The 18,379-nt window shown below is 40.6% G+C and overlaps 1 pseudogene; it reads right to left on the bottom strand.

Moving 5' to 3' along the window:
• Positions 1–17,999: 17,999 nt before the first annotated feature.
• LOC125484957 lies at positions 18,000–18,181 on the bottom strand (annotated as a pseudogene).
• Between the last annotated feature and the right edge of the window lie 198 nt (positions 18,182–18,379).

The raw sequence follows: 18,379 nt of genomic DNA on the forward strand, positions 1-18,379 counted from the left end.
AGTCTATCAACAGTTGCTCTTTATCAATTTTGAACCCTAGTGGCAGAGCTGTCTCATACTTCACCATGGCCTATGCGACATTTAGCGCCTTAGAAAAGACAGATACAAATTGTTAATTTAATAGCTCTTCCACGCCCCTTACCTCCATACATAAGTTCTTTCTTTAATTTTAATCAATAATACTCCTTCTTTTACCAGCCGTTTACAATTAATGTGCCTATGGAAGTCGTTGGCACGGCCCTTTATATTGTCTGTCACTATTTCTCATAATTGCTCTTTGTTTCTCTAATATGCTTTTTTACCTCCCCTCTGAACTTTTTGTGTTCCTCTTGGTTCTCAATTGTATTTTCTACCTGACATCTGTCAGCAGTGCACTTATTCCTCTTTATTTTATTTTCTATCTCCTTTGTCATCAGGGAGCTATGGATTTGTTTGCCCTCCTTTCATTTTTGAGGAACTATACCCTGATTGTGACCAAACCATCTCCTCTTTGAAGATAGTCCATTGCTCAGTGAAGGTTTTCCCATCAACCTTTTATCCAAGTCTATCTGGCCATATCCTGTCCATGTCCTATGGAAATAGGCTCTCCCCCAGTTAATTATTCTTACTCTGGATTGCCTGTTGTCCTTTTCTATCATCACCCTAAACTTGATGATGCAATAATCACTGTCTCCTAAATGTACCCGCTCAGACGCCTGAGCCACTTGGCCTACCTCATTTCCAAGAATCAGTCTGACAGTGTATCCTGTCTTGTTGCAGCGGACACATACAACTGTAGAAAATTTTCCTACAATCTGTGATTGCTTGCCCCTCTCCACCCTTAAAGCTACCACTGTCCAAGTTTAAATTTGGGTACTTAAAAACCCCAATTATAATCACTCTATAATTTTGGCATCCCTCTGCAATTTCCCTGCAAATTTGTTCCTGTCCCATTGTCCCACTAGTTAATAGTCTATTGACTACTATGAGCAACGTAAGAGCACCCTCTTTGCTCCTTTGCTCTGGTCAGATTGATTCTGTCTTTGAATCCTCTGGGATGTCCTCTTTCTCCAGCACTGCAATGCCCTCTTTAACCAATACTGCCTTCTTCTTTTCTTCCTTTTCTATCCTTTCTGAACACCTTGTACCCTGGAATATTTAACACTCAGTCACAGAGTAACAGAGTTATACAGCACGGAAACAGACCCTTTGATCCAACTTGTCCATGCTGACTAGATATCATAGATTTCCAGCTTTCTTTTTGTTGTTTTCAGTACAGATTCCAGCATCTGCAGTAATTTCAATAATATCCTAAATTAATTTAGTCCCACTTGCCAGCATTTGGCCCATATGCCTCCAAACCCTTCCTATTCATATACTCATCCAGATGTCTTTTAAATGTTGTACTTGTACCAGCCTCCATCACTTCCTCAGACAGCTCATTCCAGACACGCTCTGTGTGAAAAAGTTGTCCCTTAGGTCCCTTTTAAATCTTTACCCTCTCACCTTAAACCTTTACCCTCTAGTTTTGGACTCCCCGACCCTGGGGGATAAAAGACCTTGGCTATTCAGTCTATCAGTGCCCCTCATAAGATCCTTCACTACCATGTGTAAACTTAAGGGGCTTGTAGCCAGCCTGGGTCCCAAATTCAAGCTTGATCCTGTTCTGATACATGTACTGACAGCAAGTGTCACTAAATAATGTTTAGAATCAGGAACCAAGTTACTCATCTGTTATTAACTCAAGAGTTCTGAAGGCAAGTCAGGCTAACTAACTTTGCAGAGGGATTGAAGCTACAACCTTCCTGCTCTGTATGACTCTGCTACTCATTTGTTTAAGCAGCACTGGCACAACTGATTGGCAATATTAATATATGTATTTTTTGTTTCGGTGAAACAGATTCAGAGGGCTGTTCGGCCTCTTTTGTACTGTATGACTCTATGTGTGTACTTGAATGATGAAAGTCTTTTTTCTAGAGTTTATCATATTGTTGCCACATCTGTATGTCAGATCATGAATAGTTGACTTCCTTGCCTTTCTTCAGTCAGGTCTCTGTTGTTACCAGAATATCATATTTCTACATGGCAGTCTGTACCTGGAACTCTGCAACTGTATTTGCATTACTCTGTACCTTCACTGATATGCAGTGTAACCCTGATTTAGACTTTATTACTTTCTCTTGACTTTGACTTCTGTTCTTGACATTTTGTCCCTTCACAAGTGCTATGAATCTCTTCAAGTATTTTGGGCACGCTGGTATTCCTTTCTCATATCCTCTTTTGCCTCCCATACCTCTGCTGAAACTTAAAGCCCTTACAACAGCACTCACAAAACTATCACAAGGAGCTCAGTCCTGCATTTGTTGCCCATTCCTTATTGTCCTTGAGTTGAGTGGCTTGCTAGAGCATTTTAAAGAGCAGATAAAAGTCAAGTTGTTGTGGATCTGGTGTCTTGTAGAATCACAGAACAATTACAACGTTTAAAAAGCATCTGGATGGGTATATGAATAGAAAAGGTTTAGAGGGATATGGGCCAAATGCTGGCAAATGGGACTAGATTTATTTAGGATATCTGGTTGGCAGGTACTAGTTGGACCGAAGGTTCTGTTTCTGTGCTGTATATCTCTATGACCTTTAAGTGTTCCAGTGTAGAAGGAAGCCTTTTGACCTATCTTGCCTGCACCGGATTGATAAACGAGAATGATTGCAAAAACAGATGGTGCTAGAGAAACTCAGCAGGTCTGGCAGCATCTGTAGAGAGGATGCTGGACTTGAAACATTAAATCTGCTTTCTCTCAACAGATCTTCTTTCAGATTTCCAGCGGTTACAGTTCTTGGTTTTATTTGAGCATCATTACCTAGGGCTTTTTTTCCCCATACCCTTGCACATTTTTTAAATGCAAATAATCACATAATGCAAATAATTTCCAGGCAATGCATTCCATACCCTAATTACTCAATGGATAAAAAGGTTTTTCTTTACCTCACCTTATTTCTTTTGCAGATCACTTTAAATTGATGCCGTCTTGTTCCTGTTCCTTGTACAAGTGAGAACAGTTTCTCCCTATCTACTCTATCCAGCCTACTCAAGATTTTGAAAGATTTTACAGGCCAGACCAGGAAAGGATAGCAGATTTTCTTCCCCGAAGGACATTGGTGAGCCTGATATTATTCAAAAAAAACCCGAATGGAAATTTCACAGCTAACTTTCTATTTCATGTTTGCTAACTGAATTCAAATTCCATTGCTTGCTGTGGTGGGACTTGAACTTATATTCTTAAATCAGGGGACAAGGTGATAGTTCAGTGATAAAACCACGAAAGCATTGTCTTTCCCTTCGTGCTGAAGTGGCCACTGTTTATGTGTGAACCTTGGTAGCCAGCACCCACGATGTTTCAGCAGCAAGGGGGCATCAAAACCATTGACATCACATTGACTCCCAGTGAGGGGAATTGGGAAAATAATTAGAAGAAGGAATCCCCACTAATTCCTCCCTCCCTTGATTCTGAGATACTGCAGGACTTTCACTTCAGTTAACTGCACAAAGGCTGAGGGTTGAAGCTGTAATCTTTGTGAACTGTGTGGTTCAGCTTATATTTACTGAGACATCAGGTGATAACATTTCTGCACTGTTTTTGTAAGTACTTTTTAATCAACCTGACCAGAGATGTTATTACACGCAGTGGGACCTGAACCTGGGCCTCCTGGTAGGAGCACTGTAACTGTGCCACAAGAGCCCTTTTCATATATTCGTGCAATTTCAGAAATGAAGGTGATGGTAAGCAGCTCTACAGTAACAATAAAATTAATTGAAAATTACATCTTTAGAATTCAAAATACTATCTAATTAGACAGATATGAACTTCAACTCCAACAAAATGTCTAATTATTAAGATGCGGTGTCCTGGAAAATTAATCTCAATTTACAATGTGGCAATTGTTATTGTTTCTATCTGCTTATTACAGTCAATCAATGTTACAACATTGGATGCAAATGCTACTAATCCATGTCTTTTGCCTAATTATGGTTGAGTTACTGTGATAAAAATGTTTGGGAAGTCTTTTACCTGGAGATAAGGAACAGGATGAAATACTACATGCAAACAGCACAATGTCAAATTTCACAGCACAATAGATGGCATCGGTTATTAAGGTGAGAATCTGGGTTCAATACGCTTTCTTTCAATTTCTGAAATTTTGAAAACTTGCCTAGAAAGCTAGTGAAAAAAACACAGGGATTCCACACTTATAGTTTAAATTCATCACCGCATATTTTGACATGCCTGGAATTGAAAAGTCCCCAAGAAAATATTAACATTTTAAAAAAAAGAAAATTTAGCTTATTAATTCAGGTGTAACGCTTTCATCAGAAATGGCTCTAATTAGAGAATTGCAGAAGTGTTGCAGCATAGAAGGAGGCCATTCAGCCCATTGTGCTTGCACCAGCTTGTTATATGGGTATCATTACTTGGTGCCAATCTCCTGCTTTTTCCACGCACCTTTGCACATTATCTTTTGTCTAAATGATCATTAAATGCTCCCTTGACTGTCTCAATTGAACTTGCCTCTACCATACTTCAGGACAGTGCATTCTATACCCTAACTACTTACTTCACCCTTGCTTCTTTTTCAGACGACTTTAAATCTGTCCCTCTTGTTCTTGTTCCTTTTATGAGTAGGAGTGATTACTCCCCATTTACTACTTCTGATCATAGGTTATGTGCATTTCTGACTTCTATGGAATTCGAAAGGGAACATGACAGCTATGCTGAGAAAAACCAGTAATGAAAATGGAGCCATACCCTGCTTGTGCTTGTTGATGTGCCGAACACAGATCAGACTATACAGATTTTTATTTCATGAGAAATTTCTATTTCTAATCTATTTCTGTCCGACACCTTCCCTTTTGATCTTTATCCAATCTCTCCTGTTTAAACTACACAAAAGCCAGGATATTTCTAGCTTCCCCATTTCTGACAAAAGGCCATAATGTGAAATACTAACTCTGTTTCTTTTTCTGTACTAAGAATAGTTACAGCGTGGAAGGATAGTTATAGCATGGAAGGAGATTACTCAGCCTGTTGTGTTCATGCTAGCTTTCTGTAAGAGCAAGTTACCTAGCCTCACCAACCTACCTTTTTCTCTAGCCCTGTATTATTTTCCTTTTCAAAAATTGATCCTTTTTAAATATCGTGACTGCATCTGCTTCCAACACATTCTTTGGCAGTATATTCCAGATCCTGTCCACTCACTGTAATGAAAATATTTTCCTTACAGCTGTTATTGTTGATTTTGAGTAATGTCTTTAATCTGCACCGCAATTTCCTCTCTAACTTCCCACAGCATCTTGGGATACACTCGTTCAGGTCCCAGAGATTTATCACCTTTATGTTTTCTAAGACTGGCAGCACTTCCTCTTCTGTTATGTGAACTGTTTCCAGAACATCAATATTTATTTTCCTGAGTTCTCCAGCCTCAGTTTCTTTCTCCACATAAAACCTGACACAAAATATTCATTTACTATCTGTCCCATCTCCTGAGGGTCATCACAAAGACAACCTCGTTGATCTTGAAGGGGCCCAATTCTCTCTCTCCAGTTGCTTTTTAGCTCTTAATGTACTTGTAGAATCTCTTTGGATTATCCTTAACCTTATCTGCCAATACTATCTCATATCCCCTCTTTGCCTTCCTGATTTCCCTCTTAAGAATGCCCCTACATTCTTCATACTCTTCAAGAGATTTTTTTGATCCAGTATTTCATCCCAGTATTCCTAGCCTCTGACATGCTCTTGTAGCCTCTGTATTTATACGTAGAGTCCAGTTGAGTTTCTGGTCGGTGGGGAATTCAATGATGGTAAAACCATTGAATGTCAAAGGGCAGTGGTTAGGGGCAGTAGTGGCGCAGTGAGACAGTGGCTAGCACTGCTGCCTCACAGTGCCAGGGACCTGGGTTCAGTTCCAACCTTGACTGACTGTCTGTGTGGAGTTTGCACGTTCTCCCCGATCTGCGTTGGTTTCCACCAGATACTCAAGTTTCCTCCCACAGTCCAAGGATGTGCAGGTTAGGTGGATTGGCCATGCTAAAAGTTGCCCCATGGTGTCCTGAGTATTTAGGTTAGGTGGGTTAGTTATGGTAAAACAAGCCCCATACAGGGTTACAGGGATGGGGTGAGGGATTGAGTGTAGGTGGGGTACTTTTCAGAGGGGTGGTGCCAACTTGATGGGCTGAATGGCCTCTTTACGCAATGTAGGGATTCTATGATTCTAGATTGTCACTTATTGGAGATTGTCATTGCGTGGAAGTTCTGTGGCATATATATATATATTTCCCACTTTCAGCCTAGGCCTGGATGTTGTCCAGATCTTGTTACATTTGAGATTTGAGGAGTCACAAATGGTGTTGAACATTGTGCAATCATCGGCGAACATCCCCACTTCTGACCTTATAATAGAGGGAAGGCCATTGATGAAGCAGCTGAAGATGGTTGGGCCCAGGAAACATCCCTGAGGAACTCCTCCAGAGATGTCCTGGAGCTGAGATGACTGACTTCCAACAACCACGACCATCTTCCTATTTGCCAGGTATGACTCCAACCAGCAGAGAGTTTGGCCCTGGTTCCTATTGATTCCAGTTTTGTTAGGGCTCCTTCACGCCACATTCTGTCAAATGTGACCTTAGAGTCAAGAGCTGTCACTCTCACCTCTTTTGTCCATGTTTGAGCCAAGGCTGTAATGAGGTCAGAAGCTGAGTGGCCCTGGCAGAACCCAAACTGGGCGTCACTGAGCAGGTTATTGCTGAGCAGGTGCTGCTTGATAGCACTGTTGATGACAAAGGACATTAGTGAGCCAGATGGGTATTTCCAACAATCATTTTATGGTAATTCCAGATTTTTTTATTTGCCATGGTGGAATTTGAACACATGTACCCAGAATACGAGCTGAGTTTCTGAATTAATAGTCTGGCAATAATACCACTAGGCCATTGCTTCCCCTCTATATGCTGTATGTAGATTGAAAGTAAATTGACTAATGTTCATTTCAGACTTTATAGTAATAAAAGTAAAATGTGTGATGGGTATTTACGACTCAGTTACACTTATTTACTAATGCGAAAAATAATTGTATATTCATGACTGTTGTAATGTTATACGATAGAAAATTGCTTAAGGAAATGTATTATCATTTGTAGGCTAGAAGAAGGAGATAATGCTGTCATGTCTAAGGTAGATTATGTTGAATCTTCAGTGATGAAATGTCCTCCATTATCATTTGTAGCCATCACTGAGGCATTGCTGGCTGAGCACATACTGTCTCCAATGGATCTGAGGTTACCTCCAGTTCCTGTGTGAGGTTCAGCAATTCATTACCATTCCAGATGGATACCCCAAAGTGGTAAGCTCCTGGGTAAGATGAGATGAACTGGTTCCCCTTCTTTATTCACCCTCTCCCTCAGATAGTTGCAACAGGGTTAATCTAAAAAGGATTCCTTCCCTTGTGGATACCTTTCTTCCAGATCCCAAGTAACTTCTCTTTTAAAAAGAGTCAATTTAACCAGGCTTTCATGAATGAACACAAATAGTGAGTTTATTAATTACTACAGATGAAAAGAAATACTAACACAACACACATAGACAGAGGTTAGAAACTAAGAGTTGGATCCAAAAAGACAGAAGTTAAAAAATCAGATAAACCGATTTGTCATTAACTTGTTCACAAATTGGTTTCAGTTGAATATTGAGGATTTAGCAGTGGAAATTACTGGTTGCATTGATGCTGGTGATTGAAAAGTAAATTTCACTCTCCTTAGTTTTGCAAATTGTTTGAGATTCTGTACTTCTGATTCCTTTTAACCATGATTGAATTCCAGTATTTAATGTGACAGGATCCTTTTGTCATGCTGCTAGCGAGCTCATTTCTAGCACTCAAAGTGAGAGAATATCTTTACCTTCAACACAAGAGTAACTAAGGGGCAGTTCTAAATGCTCAAAGTCAGACTGGTTCAGATGAGACTGAATACTGGGGAGGGTGAAGGTTCCTCAGAGGAGTGCAGCAATCGCCAGGCCCATGGCTGGACCATTTGTACAAGAAGGAAGGAAAAGTGTGGGAAAACAGTAGTGTTTAGGGATTTAATAGTTAGAGGAATAGACAAGCCTTTCTGTTGCCGTAGGTGTAACTCCAGGATGATATGTTGCTTTCCTGGTGCCAGGGTCAAGGATATCAGAGAGTGGCTGCAGGACATTCTCCTGGGTGATCAGCCTGAAGTCATGGTCCACATAGGCACCAACAATATAAGTAGGAGGAGAGTGTAAGCAGATACCATTTGTAATCTACACTCTTACAACAGTTCTTGGACATTACAAAAAGCAAAACTGCACATGATTTAGCCAACAAGGTTGTTGTTTATTAAAATAAACCCCCTGATGCCCTGATACAAAACTGTTCTAAATGAGACAACACCTTGAATTCTTTCAAGGCAAAATACTGCAAATGCACAGAGAATACTGGAGAAACACAGCAGGTCTAGCAGGGTTAATGTTTCAAGTCTGGTATGAGTTCGTCAGAACTGTAAGGTTTTGGAAAATAGATGATTTAAATACTTTTGCCAGAGACAGAAGAGAAGCAAGAGGGCAGATAGTACAAAGACACAATGCAAAAGACAAAGGGGTTGTTGATAGTGAAATAAAAATAGAAGTAAGAAGCTGTGATTGGTTCACTTGCCGAGCTGGTTCATTAGTTTGCATTAGTGCCACAGCATCCACAACCCAAGCTACAAACCTACTCAAGAATAGTAAATGTAAGAAGGGTGTAAATTAGAATTGAAAGAGAGAGAATTAGTTCTTGCTAGTAAATGTAAAATAACGAGATACAACCATGACATACCTGTTGAGGAAGGGAAGTGTGGAGAGAATGTATGAATGTAGGATTCTTTGAACACAATCACCCACAATGCATTGTGGCTATGAAAATAATTTCTATTTAGATAATTAAGGAGGTTTTCTGTAGGTATTTGCCACTGAAAATGGATACCATCAATTGCACCCTAGTTTCAGGAAATCCATGATATGACTGGATGACCCTAACTCGCTGCTGCCTTGTTATGTTGACAAAGTAGATGAATTTCTTAGCTCTCCTTTAAAGTAGATCAGCTATCTGATGAATACATATCTGTACTACAGTCTGCAGTTACAGAGATCCACAATGTGCAGAATTCTTCCTTTTGTTCCATAAATCTTTGTATCTTTATCACGATGGATGTCTGAAATGATCCTGTGCCATAAATATTTAGCTTTCATCATCATAGTGTATTGCTAACCAATGTCTGTGTGCATGTTATCACACAGTAGGTGGCAGAGTTGCCCTATTGCATCTTCGATGAAGTGCACGCCTATTACTTACATCTCATCATGAAGGCTGTTACGTGAACTGATAAATTAACGATTTATAATCTATATTTTGTAATTCTGTAATCGAGGCTCTTATGTTACCTGGGATAAATTAATATTTTATAATCTATATTCTGTGATTCTGTAATTGAGGCACTAATGAGAGAATTGGATTGATATTTGAAAATTAAGAATCTACAGAATTATAAGGAGAAGGTATGGGAGTGACACTGGATGAATTCCTGTTTTGGAGAGTTGATGTAGATATGGTGGTCTGAATGGCCTCCTTTTGCATTGTGACAATACTATGATGCAGTAATTCTGAATAATATACACTTTGGGGCTCAGTTTTGAACATTTCCTTGGCTTTACTTAATGCTGTACTTTTCCCCTGCCCCCACGAAAATGGCTAAATGCTACATACTGAGGAAATGCCTATACCTGTGTTTGTAAACCCATCACTGCAGAACTTAGTGTCCACAATGCTTTGGCTCAGAAACAGCTCACTTCTCTCTTATCTCAGCTTATCCTGATAACAGCTCTGTTTCATTCTTCTCAATCTAACTGACCTTGAGAGCTGTGCATGTTAAAATCAGGAATGTCTGAGTTCCAGTGATGTTCGACTGGCCTGCACTTTGACATATTCAATGAACTGATGTCATGGTGGATAGGTATAGAAGTAGTATCAAAGTCTCAGGGGATTTGGTACAGAAATCCATAGCAATTTAATTCTCTCTATTGTGATTAGCACTGGAGAAGTGAGCATGCACCAGCATTGATTATCCTTCATGGATGGTTATAATGAGCTGACTGGTGATCGAATGATCAATCTTGCATTTTAATTCGAAGAACTTAGAGCTACATGTGTAATCATGAGCAATTACTAACACCCTGACTTTGGGAAATTCTGCTATGTGGAAAAAATCAAAAGCCTGTTCCTCCTATTGGCATTTGTCCAGGCCAAATATGATGTAACCTCTTTTGCGTGCAAACACTATATCAGCGTGGGCTGCAGACTTATTGAGATACTGATGAGATCCCTGTTGGCAGGCTGCCAAAGAACCAGAAGTTAAAAAAAAAACTCTCAGAACTGAGCTATTGTTGATAGCTAATGGCATTCTTGTTATCCTTGCCCTGGAGTTTGCCTGAAGGACATTCATTAATTTATACAAGCGGCACAACACTATCAACATGTCTCTTTTTTTCAACTCATTTGTGGGATGTGGGCGTCGCTGACTGGCCAGCATTTCTTGCCCATCCCCAGTTGCCCTTGAGAAGGTGGTGGTGAGCTGCCTTCTTGAACTGCTGCAGTCCACCTGCTGTGGGTTGACCCACAATTCCATTAGGGAGGGAATTCCAGAATTTTGACCCGGCAACAGCAAAGGAACGGCGATATATTTCCAAGTCAGGCTGGTGAGTGGCTTGGAAGGGAACTTGAAAGTGTTCCCATATATCTGCTGCCCTTGTCCTTCTAGATGGAAGTGGTAGTGGGCTTGGAAGGTGCTGTCTGAGGATCTTTGGTGAATTTCTGCAGTGCATCTTGTAGATAGTACACACTGCTGCTACTGAGCGTCAGTGGCGGAGGGAGTGGAGGGAGTGGATGCTTGTGGATGTAGTGCCAATCAAGCCGGCTGCTTTGTCCTGGATGGTGTCAACCTTCTTGAGTGTTGTTGGGGCTGCACTCATTCAGGCAAATGGGGAGTAATCCATCACACTCCTAACTTGTGCCTTGTAGATAGTGGACAGGCTTTGGGGAGTCAAGAGGTGAGTTACTCATCGCAGTATTCCTAGTCTTTGACCTGATCTTGTAGCCACTGTGTTTATGTGGTGAGTCCAGTCGAGTTTCTGGTCAATGATAACCTCATGATGTTGATAGTGGGGGATTCAGTGATGATAACACCATTGAATGTCAAGGGACAGTGGTTAGATTGTCTCTTATTGGTGATGGTCATAGCCTGGCATTTGTGTGGCACGAATGTTCCTTGCCACTTGCCAGCCCAAGCCTAGATATTGTCCAGATCTTATTGCATTTGCATACGGACTAGTGTCCAAGGAGTCACGAATGATGCTGAAAGTTGTGCAATCATCAGCAAACATCCCTACTTCTGACCTTATGATGGAGGGAAGGTTATTGATGAAGCAGCTGAAGATCTCCTGCAGTGATGTCCTGGAGCTGAGATGATTGACCTCCAACAACCGCAACCATGTTCCTATGTGTCAGGTGTGACTCCAACCATTGGAGAGTATGTCCCCTGATACCCATTGATTCCAGTTTTGCTAGGGCTCCTTGATGCCACACTCGGTCGAATGCAGCCTTGATGTCAAGAGCTGTCACTCTCACCTCACTCTGATGAACTTGAGTCTGTCCATGCAGTTCTCTTCCAGGTACATGACTGAGACATGTGATTTTCAGGGGTAGGATGGTAAGGAACTCTCTTCCTTCAAAGTAAATTTGCTTTCCTGGCATCACAAAAATGTTACGGTGCAGAAGGAACCCATTTCGCCCAACATGCCTTCCCCAGCTCTTCAACCAAGCATCATTACCGAGTTTTAATTTCCTACATTTACCCCATTTCTTTGTGCACTACTTTGATCCAAATCATCTTCATCCTGGCACATAAAGGTTGTGCACGTGTGTGATGATTCTGACCGGGAGAAAATGTTCAGCACATTTCTCCTGGCCTGGGATTGAGGGGTGATCTTATTAAGACATCGGATCCTGAGGAAACTGGTAAAGTGGATGCTGAAATGATTTTTTTCTTTGTGGGCTAAGAGATACAATCTAAAAATGAAAGATCTCCAATTTAAGATGCAGGGCGGTGCCCAGAGCAAGGACTCATGGTGACAGTAGGCCCAGAGCCTGGATTCTTGACAGTGGCAGTGCCTGGAGCAGGGACTCCTGATGGCAGTAGGCCCAGAGCCTGGACTCTTCGTGGTGGTGGCGAGGCGGCAGCAGAGCTGGGGTCTCCTGGGGCATCAATGTCATTGTAGCTGTTCCCAGAGCAGGACTCCTTGAGGACCGGAACACCCTGTAGAAGCCCTGAAGCCAGACTTGGGATGCCAATTTGAACAGAAGATGAACTCTTATTTAAGTAATTTCTTCTTATCTTTATTGTAACTCAAAATGGTGTGAGATTGTGGCGACTAAACACTTTTCACTGAATCTTCAAAATATATGTGACAATAAATAAGTCATTTGTCCATCCATCCCTCCATCCCTCTGTCCCTCCATCCCCATCTTGAATGGCTCACGTGAACCTGCCTCCATCACATTTCTGGACAGCGGTGAAGACAGGTTCAATTGAGGCATTCATTCTCATATCACCGTGGTTTTGTTTGCACATCACTTTAAATCTATGCCCTTTAATTCTTGTTCCTTTTGCGAGTGGGAAAAACTTCTCCCTGTCTAGTCTATCCAGCCCATTTGTGATTTTGAAAATCTCTATCAAATCTCCTCTCCTTTCCAAAGGAAACCATCCCAACATCTTCAATCTATCCTCATAATTGCAATGTCTCATTCCGGGAACCTTGTAAATTCTTGCAAATTGCTCCTGCACTCTCTCGCCAATGCATTCACATCTTTCCTATAATGTGGCACCCACAACTGAACACAATACTCCAGCTGAGGTTTATTAAACATCTTGTTCAACATCACCTCCTTGCTCTTATAATCAATGCTCCTATTAATAAAGCTGAGGACACTGTATGTTTTCTTATATTTGTTTCTGTATGCTCCACCTGACTTGCCACCTTCAGTGATCTGTTTACATATACATCCATGTCCCTCTGCTCCTGCAGCCTCTCTAGAATAGAACCCATTGTTTGATATTGTCTTTCAATGTTCCTCCTACCAAACTGCATCACCTTTTCACTTCTTTGCATTGAATCTCATCTGCCACCTATCTGCCCATTCCACCAGTGTGGCAATGACCTTTTGGATTTCTACACCATCCTCCTTACAGTTTATAACTCTTCCAAGTTTTGTGTCATTGGGATGCATGTGTTCTTTCTCATCCCTTCAGCATCCTCCAACTAAAAATATACAGGGGAATTCCTATAATAATTTCCCAAACATGAAGTGCTTTACAGAGAATGTCCATGAGAAACACCAAATCAACTCTGATGTCATTTGATCCATACGGAAATCAACTAACTGCTAAGAAACACTCACTCTTACTTTTAAAAAAATCTAAATTGAATTTTCAGCTGTTAATGCTGTCTCTTTAACCAAGGGTCGAAGTAAAGGTGCAGCCTAACAATCATGAGCTCATCATTTATATGAAAAAGATTAGAATTTAACACAATTCATTGAGAAGTGGATTATGTGGACAGAAGGAAATGGCATTAATTATGGAGATTCCAACTGTGAGGCATGGATGAAGATGGTGATCAGATGAGGATGAATGTCAGTATTGGCTGTTCAGACGTAATTGTAGAGCAAGTGCCAGAAGATAACAGGAATGAGTAAAGCTGGAAGGTATGTTGATCTGATGTGTGCTGTGCAGAAGAATACCGTGGAATTCAGAGCACTGAATGTTATGGCAATGGTTGAATTCTCACTATAGCGGATAGAAGTTGGGGTGACTGAGCGTGAGCCAGCTGCAGGTCCATATTCCCAGTGCAGCCAATACAGGACATTGGCATACCTCTCCCAAGAGCTGGCAACCCAGTTCAAGGGCTGGCAGCTCTGCAGCGGATCACCATGAGTAATGCCTATTGCTGAGGCAGTAGTTGTATGCAGATGGCAAGTTCACTTGAAGAGGACTTAGTAGGAATGATATCGCTGGGTCTAGCAGGTACTCAAAGCAATCTAGGTTTTGAGGGGTGGTGTTGTCTTTGTGGCTCTGTTGCTGTCCGGCAGCCATTATACCCCAGTTCACCTTTGGTCATGACATGCCAAAAACAGATCTCTACCCCAGAGCCTGTTAAAGACCAGTAGCTTTCACAGAATGGTCTCCCATGCAAAGTGTCATTGGAGGCAGGAAGCAACCCACTTAGGCGGCTCGACTGGGCTCCCATAGGGTGGCAGATCTGCCAGTTTTCTGCCACTGACAAAATGGCATGGAGGCAGAAACACCTCAGGTACCACTTATGCATTTGCTGCACCATATGCCATCCTTCCTACCTCCAAGCCCTTACCAAAAGGTTGGTAAAATTTCAGCCAGAGGTTACGGGTTGTAACTAAGAATGTGATACCTATTGCTGTTCCTGCCCTCGTAAGGTTATTGCATTTCTTAGTAATGTCAGAAGGACCATTCTCTTACAATTCACTTCCATCCACACTTGTTTGGTTTGACCACCTTTATCGCCTGTCTGTGGAGAACAACACTTTGCTGCTGTCCCTCAGGTCCTGCAGCAGGGAGGACCTCCAGGGAAGAGTCAGAGACCTGCTGCCATCTTTTCCATGTCTTCTTTCCTTTCCTGTGCTTTCTGAAGTCTCAGAAAGCAAGGTAGAATCCAGCCACACTGATCTATGCCTGGACTCCTTGGAACCTAGAAAAACAGGAAATATTCAACAGTCTGGTTTTATCTGTAGAGAGACAAAAAGGGTCAAAGTTTCTGATCTTGGACATTTCTTCAGAATGTAAGAAGAACAGAAATGTAATTGGTGCTAAACAGCGGGGTGGCAGGGTGTGGAGAAATAGAGAGAAGAAGCACAAAGGGAAGATCAATTGACAAATGATTTCATGGTACAAAAAGCAGAGTGGTAATGGTTGTTGTAAGGCAACAAAATGTTTGTGGTCAGAGTGGGTGTGAATAGCAAAATGTCTGAAATAGCTGTGTCTGAAAGCAAAAACATGGCCAGAAGATGGGATGGGTTTTAGATTTTACAGCCTGAAATTTTTAAACTCATTATTGAGGCCAGAATGCAGTAAAAAGTTTACCTGAAAGATGAGGTGCTGCTTCTCAGGCTTGTATTGAGCTTTCCTGGAGCACGGCATCAGACTAAGGACAAAAATGTCCATACAAGAGCAAGGTGCGGAATTAAAGTGGCAAGCCACCAAAATCTCAGGTTCATAATTGTGGGTCATGAGGGGACAAACTGATCACCCAATCTGTAGGGACAAATTACTGCAGATGCTGGAATCTGTACTGAAAACAGATGTTGGAGACGATGCTGCCTGACCTGCTGTGATCTCCAGCATTTTTTTACTCAATCTGTGTTTGGTCTCCCACTATACAGAATCCCATTGTAAGCAGCAAATATAATATACTAAATTGAAAGTAGTGTTTTACTTGGCACATCAAGGATCTTCATATTCTAGGACATAGCGTTCAAAGTTCTAAAGCAGAAAGACAATAATAAAGAGAGTTCCTATTTCTATTATAACATTTATACACCAATAATCTGTATTTATCTCCCTTTTGTGATGTATTGTTCACCATAATCTCCAAAGACTTTACAGAAAAATATTCCACATGCTATTCTAACGTTCATGTATTCTTTTTTTTATTCGTTCACAGGATGAGTGTGTTACTGCCTAGGCCAGCATTTATTGCCCATAAAAACTGAAAGAGCTGCAGATGCTGGAAATCAGAAACAAAAACAGAAATTGCTCGAAAAGCTCAGCAGATTTGGCAGCGTCTGTGGAGAGAAATCAGAATTAATGTTTCAGGTCCAGTGACCCTCTCTCCATTTATTGTCCATCACTAGTTAGCCAGAGGCAGTTAAAAGTAAACCATATTGCTGAGTCACATGAAGGCCAAACCAGGTAAGGATGGCAGTTTCCATCCCTAAAGGGTATTAGTGAAACAGATGGAATTTTCCAGACAATCAGCATTGAACAATAGACTTTTAATGCCACATTTTTATTGAATTCAAATTCCACAATATGCTGTGGAGGGTGGATTCAAACCCCAGTTCACAGAATGTTACCCGAGTCTCTGGATTAGCAGTCCAGCAATAATACCACTAAACCATCACCTTCCTCTTAAAAAAAAATCAGATGCACTTTGACTCTTAATACTCATTCATAACCAATGATTACCACATATGTTCCAACTTTTTCCCACAGGTTGTTGTCAAAATAAAGAACAGAATTTCAACCTAAAATTTAGTCTTATCCATTCCATTACCCCATTACTCATTTTCATACATATTGAGGAATCAGTAAAAGTTCTGGGTTAAATGCAGTGGTCCAAAAATCTGGATGCTGTTTATATTAGTGTCAATTTCAGTACCAATTTTTTATGATGGCTATAATTCAAATGATTCAGTAGTGAATTAACCAGTGTCAGGTTAACCAGGCTAGTCAAACTGCTAATGCAGAGTGAGGATATTTCCTTTCAACTCTTCTCAGATTTTCTCTTGGGAAAAGATTGGCATTTTATATCTTGCTGTTGTTCAACTGAAGGTAATGATGCAGTCCTTTCTGAACAGTAATGCAGGTATTGGTGTACAGCATGCAGTTTTTTTTTCTATTAATTCACAGTTATAGAAGTAGTAGTACTCTATGAACACATTGAGAATAAATTACTGGCTCCCTGTGCTGTTGGTGATTTGCCTGCTCAATAAAAGCAGTTGACAGTACATATTAATCTTTTCAAATTAGAAAATAAAGTACCATTATAGTTACTGTGTTTTTAACCAAAATGAAGAATTTTTTAACCATCTGCAACAGATTTGAAGCAAAAAGAATGTGAAATAACCTTAAGTTTGTGAATTAACGTGTTATACATTATCATGTGTTACTACACTTCTGGGACTGGTACTGTATACAATTTGATACCTCATCAGCATCAAGAGCTCAGCAGAATCAAACTCTAGTGCATCAATAACTTGAAATTTCTGAATCTCGTTCATTCCAAAAGCTGTAGTTACTTAGACCACAGTCTCAGGCTTGAGATACAGGACAAGACTTTAATTCACTCAAAATTACTTCACCTGTACAGAGTTAAATTTGGATCCTTGATGTCTACCTTTCACAGGAGTGAGATGGAATTTTCTACCCTTACAATCCACCAACATAGAAATAATCGCTTCCAGAATTATCATGCCCATACACTGGTAATGTCATGTACAAAATGCATTAATAGAATATGTAACCATCAATTTTACAAAATAGTCATTCTGGGATGGAGTCTAGGCCATCATATGTTGAAAAATTGTAGCCTATAAAGTGGAAAAATGCACTCATGTGACTTCCTGAAATGTGCTTCTAGTGGCTGAAGCTCCCTGCCAGGAACAAAGTTGAGAATTCTTTCCTATTGAATAATGGACAAAGTCAATGATTTCACTAATGATGCTTCCAGTAACATCCAACATATAACTTTGTTGTACAAACCAAGGAGACCTCAGGGTCAGTTTCTGGTCTGTGTAGAGTTTTCTTGTTTTAACAAAGGTAGCAGAAAGAATATGAGAAAAATTAAGAATGTGAAAAGACAGTTGGCCCATTTGTTTTCATCGTAATTTCATCACTGAACATTACAATGACATCGCACTGCCCTATGGACAGCTGAAAGAAAGACAAAGATCCTGTTCCTTATTACTAGAAAGTTCGTATCTGTTCTTCTTGAATGGAGACGTGATAAATTCAGTAGTTGTCCATCACTGTCTCAGATAGTCTGTTAACAATCATTCACACATTGCATTTCTTTGGATCACATACAAAGAATGGCTTCTTGAATGAACTACTGGAGAATACTTGATGACCGCACAGCTCTACCTGGCATTAAGTTGATATTTTTAGAATACAAGCAAAAATTAGAATCACAAGAGCCCCAAAATCAGTTTAACATCTGGTCCCCAGATAAGGGACATATCAGAACTTACACTGATGAGGACAGATACTACGCCTTGAGCTGAAAGGCCAAGTTGTGTTTTGTTTGGAATATGGTGCAGTTAAATTTATTTTCCTGCTGTTCCTTTCAGTTAATTGTCCTGTTTTAGTTCATCCAATTTCCTGATTAAAATTATTTTCTGACAACCTTTATACTGTACAATGCTGCCACTTCTGATGCTAACTGCTTTTACTGTTGATAACAAGGTGTAGAGCTGGATGAACACAGCAGGCCAA

The sequence above is a fragment of the Rhincodon typus genome, chromosome 1 (assembly GCF_021869965.1).
Source record: "Rhincodon typus isolate 14 chromosome 1, sRhiTyp1.1, whole genome shotgun sequence".
NCBI classification, from domain to species: domain Eukaryota; kingdom Metazoa; phylum Chordata; class Chondrichthyes; order Orectolobiformes; family Rhincodontidae; genus Rhincodon; species Rhincodon typus.